The following is a 15,395-nucleotide window of genomic DNA, read 5'->3' as shown; positions in this document are numbered from 1 at the left end:
GTTTGAGGGAACTGGCAGCATTCTCACCAGCCTTCAGGGCATACACTACCACATAGCACAAACCAATTTGCTCAGACAACACGAAATCAGCTGGGATGACACAGAGTAATCTTCATTGACCAAGGCACATATCCCAGAGAGTATGGATCCCAAATCAAGAGGAAAATGCACCAGCAGCCCTGAGCCAGGATGGTGGAGCAGGCACAGTGCTGCCCCAGCACCAATGCTCAGCAGTGAAGGCTCCCACAGTCTGCACTCCAGGGGACATGGCAGTCACAGCCCTGGCCAGCATCCCATCACTGCATGAGGTAAAGACTAGGGAAGAAAGAGCAGCTTCAAATTCCTGCCTACTCTGGAAAGCAGACCTAGGCACAGGCAAAAGGTGAGAAGTGCAACATCCTGAGCAGGAATTCTTGCAGTAAGGAGCTGATCCTGCCTGGAGCACTGAGAAGGGAACTCAGCAGCTGCTCTATGCTCATCCGTGATTGGCTGCCACTATAAACTGCCTGCAATCAAAATTATGGGGTTAAATCATCCTTGTGATGATCATCATGACAGCATAGAGGGCTCTGCTTTGAGGATAGTCTCAGTCCTTCTGACTGGCTGTCTGGAAGCACTTATTTACCACGTGGGTGACAGAGCACTGGCACAGGTTGCCCAGAGAGGTGGTAGTCTCTTCCTTTGACATCTTCAAAAGCTACCTGGACATGGCGCTGGGTACCCTGCTCTGGGTGGCCCTGCTGGAGCAGAGTGGGATTAGGTGGACCCAGAGATCTCTTCCAACCATAACCATTCTGTGACTCTATGTTCTGAATCTCCAAAAGAGCCCTGTATCCACTGCTTTAGACCTGGACCAAACTCATATCTTGTGCATTACTTCTTAGGAGGAAGGCCATTCCCTTACAGCAAGCACCCAAGAAAGCTTTTCTTCTTCACTCTGCCTGACAAAATCCATCAGTAAGCCCTTTGTGATATTCAAGAGTTAGGATCAGCTGCAAAGGAACTGCAGAAATGCACAGAAATTAGAGGCTTATTCCTAGGATGATAATCATGCCAAGTCAGGAGCATCACCAACCCTCCCAGAAGTGTGGGGATGCCTTTTCCAACACAAGAACACCAGCAGGTCGGGCCACACCTGCTCCAACACAGCTCCACATGCCCAGACTTGTCAGGTAGATGGGACCCATGGGCTCCATGCTATTGCCCCAGTACACGGCTGAGCAAGTCTCACCAGAGCTGCTACAAGAGCGCAGCAGCAGATCTGTTCTACTTTAATGTGCATTTTCTCCAAGCCACTGGTGGATCTATGCCCTGCACAGCTAACCAGGCCATCTGTTAACAAAGCACAATTGAAAAGGGGGAAACAAGAAACATAGCAGACCCAGACCTGGGCCACCAATCTCCTGCTGCACCTAAGACACCAAGGTTACTAGCAAAGGCATCACTGGGTATCAGGAGTCACCACAGGGCTCTCTTGCAGCTCCTGGTGTGGCACCCAGTGCAGAGAAGCAGCAGAGGGGTTTTTCTCCTTCCCGTCCCCAACACCCCATCCAGTCCACCTTTCCTGGCACCCCCAGGCTTGGAGCAGCTAGTTAGTTTTTATGAGCAGTTCCTCCCAGTAAAGCTGTGAGACTGTCTGGATGTTGGAGTATCAGTTTTGTAATGAGAGGGGTAGAAATGCAGTCCCAACTTGAGTGCTTGTTTGCATGTGAGTCTGTATTATCGTGTGCCTCAGTTTCCTTCAGGAATGGGGTGGGTGCTAGGCTCATAAGCCACGGCTGACATGGTAGCATTTGGCTGCTGCATGATGCCTGTCAGGAAGATTTGCTCCTGCACTTCAGAGGTGAGTCCCTGCCTGTATGATAAGGCTGCTGGGCGTCACCTGCAGAGCCATTCCCTCATTGCTATGATAATCTTTTTCCTCTCTTCCTCAGGAGAATAGTGTTCCTTTCCCATCCTGAGCAGTTCGTGTCTGCTCTGCACAGCACCTTCTGCTTTGGCTCTGTATTTAAGGCTGTCCCTGAGAAATGCCAGGGAGCCACATGGACATCCCTTCTCACTCACTTCTACCCCTCCAGTTCCAAAACCAGTAATTCCAACAACCAAATGGCTCTTCAGCACACTGAAACTCTGTCCTTCTTGCTTTCCCTTTAGACATGCACCCCAGATCTTGAGTAGGTCTGGACCTTCAAAGAAGCTCTGTAGAAGGATTGTCTCTTAGCTCATGAAAACTAATGAACAGCTCTGCTCAGAGCCAGAGACATCTCCAGCCCCAAGGAGCACACCTGCAGCTCTCAGCAAGGATGTGGATCACCTACCCACATCTTGAGTATTTCCTGCTTTAGGTGGGCAGGAGCCAAATCCACGGGGCCTGAAGCCCTCTTGGAGAAGGCCTGAGCTATGAGGCCTCCACTCTTTCAGGAGTCTCAAAAATAATTCTGCAACTCAGATCTATCTCTGAGCCTCTCTCATCTTCCACTCCAAGCTGGCTCACTGGGACACACTTTATGACAGCCATGCCCAGTCCCTCCTGAATGCCTGGGACCTATGCTTGGGCCTCAGATCCCCATTTCACAAAACTCAGTGGCACATTTTACAGTTTGCAAACACACCAGCTTCTCGAGAAGACTGGGCAAAAAAAAAAAAAAACACATGGAAACTTAGTGTGCGATTCTCTCAAAACATCTTTGTCAGCAAGCAAAGAGTCAGACAGCTGGTAGGAACCCTTCTGTTAGCAAAGGGGCTGTTGCCTAACGCCTAAAATAGAAAAAATCCCAACACATTAGGAAAGTCATAGGAATCCAAGTTACAACAGTTCTGCATTTCAGCAGTAGCAGGCCATATTTCCAGTTATCACAAGGGGGTTTCTAGCAAAGAACCAGCTACCATACAAGCCTCTTTCATACTGCAGCATGACCTCTGATCTTCAACCATCAGCTACTGCAACCCATTCTATGCTACAAAAAAACTACTCAGCCTTACACGGGATCTAGAAAGGAGAATAAAGGCTTTCAGGATAAACTCACGCTGCTTCCAGGGGCTGATCTCAGCACTCTGTTCAGGCACAATTCAGAATCTGCAAAGAAGAAATTGGATTTGGTTAGAAATAATAAAAATAATAATCTTCCCAGAAACAATGACAAGCACACAAATGGACAGCAGTGTTTCTTCACAAGACAGTGCCCGAACTGCTTAAGCATTGCATTTAGACTCCATACAAATCCACTTGCTGGCGATTTTCTGCTACAGATTATTTTATATGCAGCTTTACTCTCAAAGAGACCAATGTGAGAACAGTACCTCCAAAAGCAGCAGGTCTGTTCGCTGCATGTGTTCAGAGCCAGCTCTGCCAATTTTGAGTGATAAAAGCAAATATTTACTACGGGCAGTACTGCAGTACCTCTGAGAAGTGAAACAGATAGACTCTTGGCTTGCACAGCCAATTGCTACCTAAGTTCTCATTTCAGGGCCATCTGTGCCACATTATTGTCTTCTGTCCCTCTGTGTCACCTGCCCCTCTGATGATATCCCTGACTGGTGGCAGCAAGGGCAACATCTGGTTGGCAGGACCTTTATCCCAGGCAGTGACACACGACATGAGGAGCCAGGCTGGCTCACCCATCCATGGAGAGGCAGGTTTGGCACACACGTAGTAAAATGAGCAGTTTTAAAAGGAAATGATCTCAGAACTGGATCCTATAACAGAATTTCCAGAGCCACTTTTTAGATGGCAACTATATATATGAAGAAGAAAAAAAGAAGAAAATAAAGACAACCTTCATGTTCCCAGGGAAGAACTGCAGCCCAACGAGTGCTACAGTTACATGAAAGAGGAAGCAAAGTCCTATAGCCCAACAAGGATATTTCCGACTTTTTTTTACAAGAGTTAACTTGTACATTCAACACACACACACAGGCAATCCTCTCACAAGGACAAATGCAAAGCAGGCAGGATAACCTGCTTATGCAAAACTCAATCACTCCATAAACATAAATAAAATGAATCAAAACCAAAAGTCCCTTGAACATTCATCAAGGGACTCACAGCTCACTTACTTCACACTTCACATGGATGCAGTGAAACCCTTTCACTTCCCACAAGCAAACATCAGCTGCGCATAACCCTACAGAGCTTGCCTTGCATGGAGATGCTAAGAACAGGGTTTGGCTCCACAGGAGTGACACAGATCCACAGCAACTTTCTCAAAAGCTTGCTCAGGGCACAAAAGCTGTTCCGCTTCCATTTGGATGGAGTCCCCAAGCAGCACAGCAACATGAGGTGACACACAGCAATGACAGCATCTCTTTTCACACTGTCAATCTGTAACAGCTAGGCCAGAAACTGCAGTTGGCTCAGGCCCATGCCCTCACCAACAAGGACAGGACTTTCTGCCACCCATCAGCCCCGATGCAGTAAGCTGGGAGCATCAGTACCTCCAGGGTAACAACAATGCATTTAGGTTGGGAAAAAATGACGCCCCAAGATGATTTGCACAAGAGCTAGAAGAAAAAGAAAGAGGGAGTTCCAGCCCACTCCTGTAATGCTGTGTCCCTTTGCCAAGTTCTCTGCCACTGTCCTCACAAGGGAAAGGGCTTTTGTGCTGATGCTGTCACACTGGCCACACTCCTTATGTCCTGCCCACTAGGAAAGTGTTGCTGCAGCCCTGCACGGCCTGGTTTTCTCGCTGGGCTGTCTCTCTATACTGGGAGCAGAGCTGGGACGCAGCACAGAGCGTGTGGCTGCTTCAGCTACAAGCCCTGCCCACTCTGCCCTCCATAACTGCATGGCAATCATGGCCTAGCCACATGCTGCATTGCACACAGGCTCACCGTGAGGTCATAACGCCAGCTCATGCTGGCTATGCCCCAACAACAGCACCTGCATACAGTTCACCTTTCCCCAGACCCCAGGGCAGTACCGCCCTGACTACAGGCCCCACACTCCTTGCTCCCCATCTGTGGGCCAGGGGATGCCACTGGAGTGCCAAGGCTACTGCCACGTGTGTCATTACGCACACACCTCAATCCCACATTCTACATCTACCCCCTCAGGCAGACACTGCCTATGCCAGCAGGCCAGATGGAGGAGCTGAGCAGAAGTTACTGTCCCATCCTCTGCCAGCAGCTGGGCACAGCAGGCTGGGTTGAGCAGCTGAGCAGGCTCGAAGTCCACAGCTCATGCTCCTCCCCGAGAAGGCCATACAAACACACAGGGATCTGTGGAGCTTCCTCCCAGTCACCGCCCTCACAGGGATGAGTCCCCAAGGCCCTGATCCTCCTCTGCTGAGCCCAGAGATTTTTGTGGGGCCCCCACACTGCTCCCAACCTCATGCACTTGGCTTTCTCCAAGTCAGCTCAAGAGATAAGAGCAGAGGCAGGCAGGCAGACACATAGAAGCGACCTGATTTTGTCCAGCCTGAGGAATGAGCATCCATCAGCAGTCTGTGATGCAGGGCTTACCAGGGCTGCATCATGTCCCTACAGAAGGGAAGATGGAGGAGGCCGTCACTGAGCACAGTGACAGAGCTGTTACACTCAGCACTCCCCCCCTACCTGCCTGTGTTGCAGCATCAGTACATACTGCCAAACAAAGCCACCATGCTCTGGAGCTGACACAGACCATCCTTCCTTCTTGTCTGCTGCTGCTGCATGAAGTGGCTTTCACCAAAGCTGGCTGCATTTCAGCGGGGAGACACTTTGGAATTGGAGCTACTGAATCAATTAACATCATATTAACGACGTGCTCTGAGAACACAGGCATCTGGGAGCAAGACCCTCCCCCATCCCTGCTATCTTCCAGATTCTCCACTACTGCTAGCAAAAATGCATGCTAGATTGCACTGCAAGTTCCTGCCATGCAGCTGTCCTCAGCCCAAGGCTGGTGTGTATACCATCTCAGCTGCAGACAAGTGCTTCAGGCTGAAAACATCCCATAATGATCCACATCATCCCAACCCCATAGCAGTTATCCAGTCTGACCCTGACAGGGCAAGCACAAGTACCGGCTGTCAAAGGACAGCAGCTGGGACATCAACCACAGGCAGGAGGCTGGATCACTCAGACAAACGCTACAGCCCTTGCAAGGGGCAGCTTTTAGCCAGCAATACTGGCAGGCACATCTATTCACCGGGGCTAGGATGAAGCCATTTGTCAAGCCCAGCTTGCTCAAATCTAGGCCAATGCATTGCAAGAACCCCGATCAGTCCAGCAAAGGTCAAGAAAGGGGACAAGGATTCATGCTGTTCCTTTTGCTTGTCTAGGAACATAAATAGAGCAGAGCAGCACAGCAACCCCAGGGCAGCTTACTGAAGAATGAAGACTTGAGTAGAGGTCCAGCCATGCACAACTGCACCCCACTCTTGGGTAACATCAGCTCTGGTGCACCGAGAGGAAACAGCCTTGACAGTCCTCAGCAGATGACTGGACCACAACACCACAGCCATCTCTAGCCTTGCATGTTGTCCTGTCCGTGCATGCTAGGCTGTGCCTGGCAAGGGGCGAAGCTGAGCTTCAAAGCTCTTGCACCAAAGTAGAAGGGCCAGGGAGGGTTATAGTTACAGTGGAAATTGCCATCAAAACACAGCAGTGGCAGCTGCATTTTCTCTACATATACCTCCTTTATTTATCTCTGGCTGTCATCCTAAAGCCAACTGTGGTTCTTACAGACATATGATGCACTATCATACGTGTCCAACCCACTAGTTTTATGGTTTTGTTGCCTTCTTTTACATTTAAATAATATATATATACATAAGAAGTTTTGTTACTTACATACATTAACTATTGCATATCTTTTATATGTGGCCCAAGACAACTTCTCTTCACTTAGTGTGGCCAAGGCAAGCCAAAGAGTCTAGCAGCCATGCTAGACCGAGGTAACCATCAAGGACATCCTCACTTTTGGTTCCCTAAAGAAAAGTCCCAGTGAATTTGCAGAGGTAACAGCCCCTGATTCACATAGGCATGCATATATCCAGAGACAGATCAAACATCAAAGGGTACTTCTGTTGCTCTACCATTACTCTGCAGGAACATCACATACAAGGACTTGCAATAAATCTCTCTTAAAAGGCAGCACTACTGAGAATTCAGGTTGGAAGTTTCCTACCCCAAAGCTAAGCAATAACATTGGGTTTGTATTCCTGATAAAAAATTCCATGGTTCCATAGCAAGTGACAGACTTAGCAGTCTGACCACCCATCAGGCCTTTGCACAGTATCATTAACCCACTTTGAGAATTTTGCCACTTCCCTATGGTCCCTGGCAAAGAGGAGATCCAATATTTCATCAGGTACCATGCCATCTAATGCTCAGCAGGAGCCCCTGCCAGCAGAGACACAGCCAAATCAATAGTCCATCTAATAAGATTTAATTGCTTCTCTGAAACACAGGGGTACTGCATCCCTGCCAGGACTGCTAGGGAGAAACACTTGCAGGACTTCTCCCAGGGCTGCCCCTTCATGTTTGCCCACATGGATGATAGTTCTGAAGTGCTCCCAGGTGGCTGAACATAGGAACGGTGAGCAGGGCCAACCTCCCCAGCAGCAGCCTGCCAGGGCATGCACCTAGCTGTCTCTCAGCTCACCAGTGCAAGCACAATGACAAGCACAGTGAGCTGATTACAAAGGGAAAATGTCATTTAAAAAACACAATCAGATTCCAGTCTCTTCTGCCCATAACAAAATGCCTCATGAAATGGCTCGTTCTGTTCTGCCATAAAAATGTGTTTCCCTTCAGAAGCCTGATATGAGCGGAAAAATAAAGAAAAAAATGCAAATCTAAAAATATCTTCTGAAAGATACCATGACAGCAACAGATTCACAGGAAAATGAGGTGGGAAAAGGGCTATGAATGTGATAAAATTCTATTTAATTTCCCCCCAGCCACCTAAAAATCCACCAAAGGCAGAAATGTTACTTTCTCCTTTGTGCAAAAGAAGACTCCACCCTGTGTTTTCCTCTCCATCTGATACACAGCAAAGGATACCAGCTTTCTGGATACACATTTCTGCTCTGTTACCAGTCGGCAAGCGGGGCACAGGCAGTGAGATAGCTGGAAGGAGTCAGGTGGGTGGAACCTGGCAGAAATGCCATACTGTAAATCCCCATTCACTATCTGCTCACACATGGGATGCATTTTATACTAACATCTGGAATCTGGTGCCAGATTTGACTGTCTCTGATAGCCTGGATGGAAAGCAGTGTCTGTCTTTTGGACCAGACTGGGAAACTGGCAAGATGAAGCTCAACATGATTACCACTGGGTCCAGTTACAGCTGGTGGGCAGAGGCCTGACTTCTGAAATGGGAACAGATCCAATACTAAAGCAGTACCAAATTTCATCTCCACAAAAAGGCCAAGTGCCGAAATGAAACTGCTGACCTTCTGGAAACTGCAGATCTGCAGCTTCAGCCTCATTTGTCTCGTGGTTTGAGCACAATGGTGTCAGCCCAGACTCCTCTTTGTGATCACACCAGACCCATTGGCTACTGAGTGGGGTAGATTCAGTCTGAGACACTGCTGAGCCCACATGACAGTGTAGTGCCCTTTGGAGGACAAAGCACAGACCATCAGTAAAAGATGGAAGGGAACTGCTCTTCCAAAGCATTATTTTCTGTGACTCTGCCTTGTTACCCCTACCTTCTCAGATGGGAGATGTGCGTGAGTATGTAGACGTACATGCATACACTATGTGCAAGGCACTAACTACTTCTCAGCTTCAATTCAAAGCACCTTCTGTACCTTAAAAGCTGTGTCCTGGGACAAGAGGGCAAAATCACCAAAGAGGGCTCTAAAATGACGCTTCCTTTTCATACAGTCCCATGTTCCTCTGTCTGGTGCAAGAAGAGCAAACCTTGGCTTCTGCCCCAATTGTATAACAGCTGGGCCCAACAGCTCTTTGTACAGCCATTCACCTCCTTGGAGAAAAGAAGGGAAGGGTGGAGCAACTGTCATCCAAGATGGGGGACACCCACAGGACCTGGGACAGGCAAGCTGCATAGATACAACTGCCCAAATCTTCTATTTCTTTGATGCTCAGAGGGCTGAAGGACCTCTCCTACAAAGACAGGCTGAGGGAGCTGGCCTTGTTTAGTCTGGAGAAGAGAAGGCTGTGGGGAAAACCTGACGACAGCCTCCAGTATTTAAAGGAAGGTTCTGAACAGAAGGGAGAGTGACCTTTTACACAGGCAGATGGTGACAGGACAAGGGGGAACAGCTTTAAACTGAAAGAGGGGAGATTTAGACCAGATGTGAAGAGGAAGTTCTTCTTAGACAAACCATTGGCTTCCACCCAAGGGCTAAGAGGAAAGATGGATCTGGAGACACAAGTAAATACTGCAACATGTGCTCACCAAAGACAACCTCTTCCCAATGTTGTTCCCATCTCCTGTAATCCAGACAAAATGACGCATGAGAGAAAGTGTTCATTCTGCAGGCTACGCCACTGTGAGTTACTGGCATTCAAATTAACAGAACCAAATGACACAAAGTAGATGAATTCACAATACCAGAGCGGGGTCTCAAAGCCTATCAGTCCCTACCAATGCCACCACTTTATGCAGACTCAAAGGAGAGCACAAGCTGGCAGCAGGCCCGAGTCCAAGCTCAAACCCCAGCATGGCTGCAGCACAGGCCAGTCCCTTCACCTCGCACTGCCAAACCTCACAGGTCTTCCAGCACAATCACCACAGCTGTGACAAATCCAAACCTGCTGACTCAGTGCTATCTGACTTCTCTAGTGAGAACAATAAACCACACAGCCATCACTGTCACAGCCCCAGTGCAAGCAAATTTTACGTGCTGTATGAGAGTCACGTATCTGTAACTGCACAAGTCTTTCCATGCAGGAGCTTTCAACCACCAAGCTTGGTAATCTCCACTATTTTGTGTTTCTTTTTTTGCATATACTCTCAAAACAGAGCTTCAGAATAGGCTCAGGCCTCCAAGTGACAGGCACCGCATGAAAGTCTACAATATAGCTAAACACAGGCCTTCCAGACGCCCACACTGATCTGCCACCAAACCTAAGCCCAAACTCAACCCATCTCCTCACACATGCTGCACCATCAGTATCTCAGCTGTTGCTCAGGCAGCATATCACTGTGCCCAAAGTAGTGGGGAAATAGCTGAACAAAATTAAGGCAAGAGACACTCCTGCAAAGCCTGTGAGAACAGACAGGAAATCCAGAGCAATCCTGAACACAGCCAAGCCCACCTCCTGCACTTTAACCAGCAGGCCATTCTCCATTGACTTCCATCATTTAGAAATCATGACTATCGACATGAAACTTTTTTTTTTTAAGGAACAAAATTAGCCAGCAACCTGACTAGTCTGTCCATCTACGAAAACCTCCTCTAGCTATGCATGACTATTCTGCAGCATTAGAGCAAGGAACAGACATTTCAGTCATTTACAGGACTGCTAGAAGAAAAGGTTACTGTGTAAATCAAGGTGATCTCCTCATTTGGATCAAAGTCATTGCTCGGAGCCAAAAAGAGAAATCAGCTGCCGTGGGGAGGAAAACTGATTCTGAAATTTTTTTCCATTCCATATCGCAGAAATACCACAGCCTTCTTCAGCCAATCCAGACCCCCTCCTGGCTGTCCATCATACTTGGGCACCTCACAAGGCTGTTGTCACAACTAGGGCTCTGCTACATGCAGCAGTGTCTGCTTTAATGGCCCCACTACCATCTGAAGTTGCTGTTAAAGCAGTAAACATGGCACAGTGGTTGCGAGGAGATGCTCACTGCTCCCAGCAGTGGCTGCAAGCAGAGGAGGCAGCTCACGTCCCCTGGGGACACATACAGGCTGATTATTCAACAGTCAATTTGGGGCTTGTCCTCGCATAAAGGATAAGTTGGGAGAAAGAGGGTGATTCTAGACTTCCATGTGCTACAATAATCAGGGTCTGGCACAACTCACAGAACACACCCTGTGAGTCTGGTGTCCTCACTAACAGCAGGGCTCTAAGCACCTGGGGAGACCTGCAGACAGGCTCCACGCTGCCAAACCAGAAGCCAAAAAAGACAATTAAACAGTAATTGTCTTCTTGTCAGGATCACCACTCAAACCCAGCCTTCCCTAAGCTCCAAACTTGCTTGAAGGCAACACGGGCAGGCAGGCTGCTGAAGGCCATGAGTGCAGATCCCCAGCCATGGCAGCCAAAGGACATCCACAAATGAGCAGTGGGCAGCGGAGGAGGCAGAGAGCTGCAAGGCATCTCCGAGAGATTAGACCTTGGTCACAACACGCTTCCCACATCTCCAGTTGTTTGGATGTAAGAGCCCCTTTGGACGAGCCAAACGTGAGAAGACCACAGGGGAAGGAACTGACGAGCAGGCTGGTCTCTAGGTGTGCTGAGAAAGCCACACCTCTCAGGGCATGTCAGCAAGGAGAGAACTCATCAGGAGTCACCTCACACCGCCTGCAGCCCAATAACAGAGCACTTCCACCGCCCGCTCCTGCAGCGCTGCAAATACTCCATAACACGTACCCGACCATTGTTTGTCCTCAGAAGGGTCCCCACCGCAACGCATGGCTAAGCACAGAGCGGAACAATACTACTGCAGAAGCAGCAGTAGGAAGAGTGCTTCATACGGAAAGCACTGATAGAGGGGACCCGCGTAGCCCTAATACGATCACCCGGGTAACCGGTCTGTGGAGAAAACGCTGAGCTGGAGGATACCTCCAGAGCCCACCTCCTGCCATATGACCATACTCCAAAAATAACCACAGAAATATGCGAGGACCCGGTCCAAGTTGTTCCTGGCTCTCTGCACATTCTCCCGCTAATGTAAATCGTCTCTCTGAAATCACAGCCCCGTGGTTACACGCAGTTACCGCAATCCGCAGCGCCGGGCGGGCCGCGGGGCCGGCGGATCCCCGGGCTGTGCCGGGCTGTGCCGGTCCGGCTGCACGGCCGGGCTGCTGCTTCACCGCGCCCCGCTCGCGCCGCTGCGGCCAGGAACGCGGCGCTCCCGGCCCCGCGCCCAGAAACGGCGGCGGCGAGAAGCGCTGCTCGCCGCTCCCGGCGCACCGAGGAAGGGAGAGCCGCAGTCGCTTCTCTGCGGCCCGGCGAGGCGGGCCTGCCCTGCCCCGCCCCGCCCGCCGCTCTCTGCGGCCAAACGCACCTGGGGCCGCCGTGCTCCGGCCGTGCCCCGCGTCCCGGCCCCGCGCGGGCGCTCACCTGGGCCCGTTCCGCCGCCGCCGACCTCCTCCGGGGCGCGGCCCCACGCCGCAGCGACCGCCGCCAGCCGCCAGCCCGCCGTGCGGCGGGAGCGCAGCGCGGGGCGGGCCGCGGCGCTGCGGAGGGAACGGCCCCGCGCTGCCGCGCTCCCGCCCCCGCCCGCAGGGAGCCGCCCCCGGCCGGGCCGCTCGGCTCCGCGCTGCGGAAGCCCCGCACGGGCGGGCGGCTACGTGGTGCGGGGCTCGGCCCTGCCTGGAGTCCGCCGCCTCGAGCAGAACTGCCGCTGGGACCGTGCGGGAGGAGCCGCGCTCTCGAGTGAGCCCCGGCAGCTGCCGCTGCGCTGCCTTAACCCCGCCCGGTGCGGCTCAGCCCGCGCGGCTGCGGCGCTCCGCTCCTTCGCGTCTCTTCAGAGTCCTCCGGAGCCCGCCGGGGTCCGCAGCCCGGAGCTGCGCGTCCCCGCTTGGCGGGGGAGCTCAGGCTCCCTCGAGCAGGAAGTCTGGGGCGAGCGCTGCGGCTCCCAGAGGCGTGACCGCTCCCGGAGCGTGCTGCGGGGCCTGGCACAGCCCGGACGCCTGCTCCTAGCGCGGGCAGCGCTCGTACGGAGCGCGGTGCGGCTGCGGGTCGGCCCGGTGTCCGCCCGAGCCCCGTACCGGGGTGTCCGCCGAGCAGCGCCCTCCGGGAGCTACGGCCCTGTAAAGCTGGGTAAATAGCGAGAACCCCTCAGGGATAAAGCGCCGCACCAGAGCCAAGCGTGAGGCGGTGGCATTCGCTTACAAACAGAAGGCGTGTTCTCTGATTGCACGGATTCCTTTTACAGAGTTTTTGCCTTTGGCCCTCTGTCGCCGTGCCGTGCTGCTAAGAGGGTGCCACACCTTGCTGCTGCGGTGCAGGATTTCTGGGGAACGGTCGCAGGAAAAAGATTTGCACAGCTGTGTTGCTAAAAAGATGTGGTGTGGACGCAGTCTTGAGTCCTTGAGTTGCTGCCTGGTTTTACCTTTCAGGTCACCCGGTGGAACAATTGCTGTTCAGTGGGTCAGGTTCTCTCATATCCTAAAAGGAAATTTAAACGTTAAAAGTGAATTTGGGTCAAAAATTTGGTGGGTGACCATGTGCATTTAAATACTCTCAGCATGGTTTCATAGTGCATGGCTGAGAGAGCTCCCCCTGTGGAGCTGAGCAGCCAGAGCAAGAATGTGCAGAACAAATCCCTGCAGGGATGAATCCCTGCTGGTGCTATACAAACGGCTCTGAGCTGTCTGCCAGCTGCCAGGAAGCTCAATCCTTCCTTTTCAGCTAAAACTGGAACTCCTCAACAGCACCGAAGATGTGGAAAATCCAGTCTATATGGAGATTTGGCCATACTGCCCTTTGCCCCCAAAATTAGGAAAAGAGCTTAATTTGCAAAATACCAACCATCATCATGTGATGGGCCCTTTTCTGTTTATTTAATAACAAAAAACTTTTTTGCATCCTCATCAGAGTCTTGCTCCGTGATGGCAGCGATGGAGATCAGGTGTCCCACACATAATGGATGGGGCAGAGGGAAGGGACAGTAAATCAAAACAAGAAAATACAGAAATTCAGAGCAACCAGCACTTTTTCGGTTATTGACATAAATAAACATCTCCAGAAGTTAGCTTTTTCATCAGAAAGTGTTGTTACAGTAAGCAGCCATTACTCAGCCAGGTGGAACTGCATGTTGGCTGCTGGAGAGCTTGATTGCCCAGTGTCTCCTACGTGACTTGATGTGGAGGAAGGAGCCTGTATGCACCGCTCCCTACCTGAGCAGCAGCTCCATGGGAAAGCTACCAGGTAGTCAGGTCGTGCTTTTGTCACCAAAGGGAGTTCTCATGGCCTTATTCTCATGTCTGGCAGAATCTGCTTGGAACCACAGTGCCAGTGCAAAGAAATGAGGACTGGCACAAATTGAAAGGGCTTGGAGTCATGTGATGTTCAGTGTTAGGACAGATTTGGTCACCAGGCCTCCTTGAGAACTTCTGTGTTTTTTGTGCTGTTATGTATTTGTTTGGTTTTTATTCCAGCAAGTTTTCTTATTACAGCTTATACCTTCAAGGAATCCGATCTGCCTCTATTGAATAGAAAGCAAAGAGGGTTATCACGTGTGTCAGTTGTTCCCCTTGAGGGTACTTCTATGCTTTGTTGCAACATTGTTTTTAATGACTCCTATTTTATTCAGCGTTGGTGTCCCTGACAGAAACAGTAACTGTTAGCACTTAACGCCTTCCTCACTCAGAACCAACTATGAATTAGCGAAGTGCTCTTCTCGTTATTAATAATCACTGCAAAGTATTCATCGTCAGATCTGCAGCAGAAGTTGAAGTGAGATTGTGTTTGCCCTCACTTCCAAGGTGAGGTGAGCCTAGGGAGTCTCGGGCTGAGCTGCTGCTGGAACTGATGCTCTTCGATAACAGCCTTTTGCAGCCCTCACTTGTTTATGCAGGGTGTGAAAAAGCCCTTTGTGCTCCCTGGGGAGCCAGCTGCCAGCTGGGAGCAGTGAGGCTCCCTGTGTGCTGCCTGTTTTCTTCTCCCTTGCAAAGCTGTGCCTGCCGTGAGGCACAGGAGTTGCAAGAGGGCTTGCAGAAATAGTCAGCCAAGCTGGAAATGGAACATGGCTCCTGATGCTGGGCTCCGAGGCACTTTCTGGATGATGGGAATGCATTGGTGACCTTCCAGCAGCTCCAGACAAATGTTTCCACCCAAAGAAAACACATCCAGCTCTTGGTTGCTCATGCAAGGCCACCTGGTCCATCTTCCTCCAGGCTGTCTGAGACTCAGAGCTTGCAGAAGTCCCTGGGACTGAGATGTCATCAGAGAAATTAGGCCAAGCCCTTACATCCCTATTTGTCAAGAGCCCTGGTGTTTTAGGGATATGCAGCCTTCTTTCTGCTTCCCAAATAGCATGACCTAGTATCAAAATGCCATCGTTGCCTGCTGACCTTTGGATATTTGAAAATAGCTCCATGTAGTTATGCACATCACTGATAACTGAGAATAAAAGTGAAAGGAAATGCATTTCAAAAAATTAACTAGAAGAGATTTGTGGCCCATCTAATATTTGTGGCGCATCCCAACTTAACAGCTTGCAGGCATAAAAGGGTTGCAGTGGAAAGAACTGTAGCACCTCTGGGAGGCAGGGAAAAAGGAATATTTCCCACTTTCCAGGCAGCAAACCTAAGAATTAGGGT

The 15,395-nt window shown here is 50.6% G+C and overlaps 1 protein-coding gene across 10 annotated transcripts in view; it reads right to left on the bottom strand.

Moving 5' to 3' along the window:
- The window catches only part of EPB41L1 (erythrocyte membrane protein band 4.1 like 1), a 75,256-nt gene extending 62,956 nt beyond the window's left edge, over positions 1-12,300 (bottom strand). For all 10 annotated transcript variants that reach the window (XM_090152321.1, XM_090152326.1, XM_090152323.1 and 7 more), the window contains exons 1-2: positions 12,190-12,300; positions 3,027-3,076 (exon numbers count right to left, since the gene is read on the bottom strand). The gene's annotated coding sequence lies outside the window, so the exon portion shown is untranslated. The remainder of the gene's footprint in view (positions 1-3,026; positions 3,077-12,189) is intronic.
- Positions 12,301-15,395: the final 3,095 nt, after the last annotated feature.

Source organism: Phasianus colchicus, chromosome 17 (genome assembly GCF_987193195.1).
Source record: "Phasianus colchicus chromosome 17, bPhaCol1.hap1.1, whole genome shotgun sequence".
Classification (NCBI taxonomy): Eukaryota; Metazoa; Chordata; class Aves; order Galliformes; family Phasianidae; genus Phasianus; species Phasianus colchicus.
This window is presented reverse-complemented; position numbering and strand designations above follow the sequence as displayed.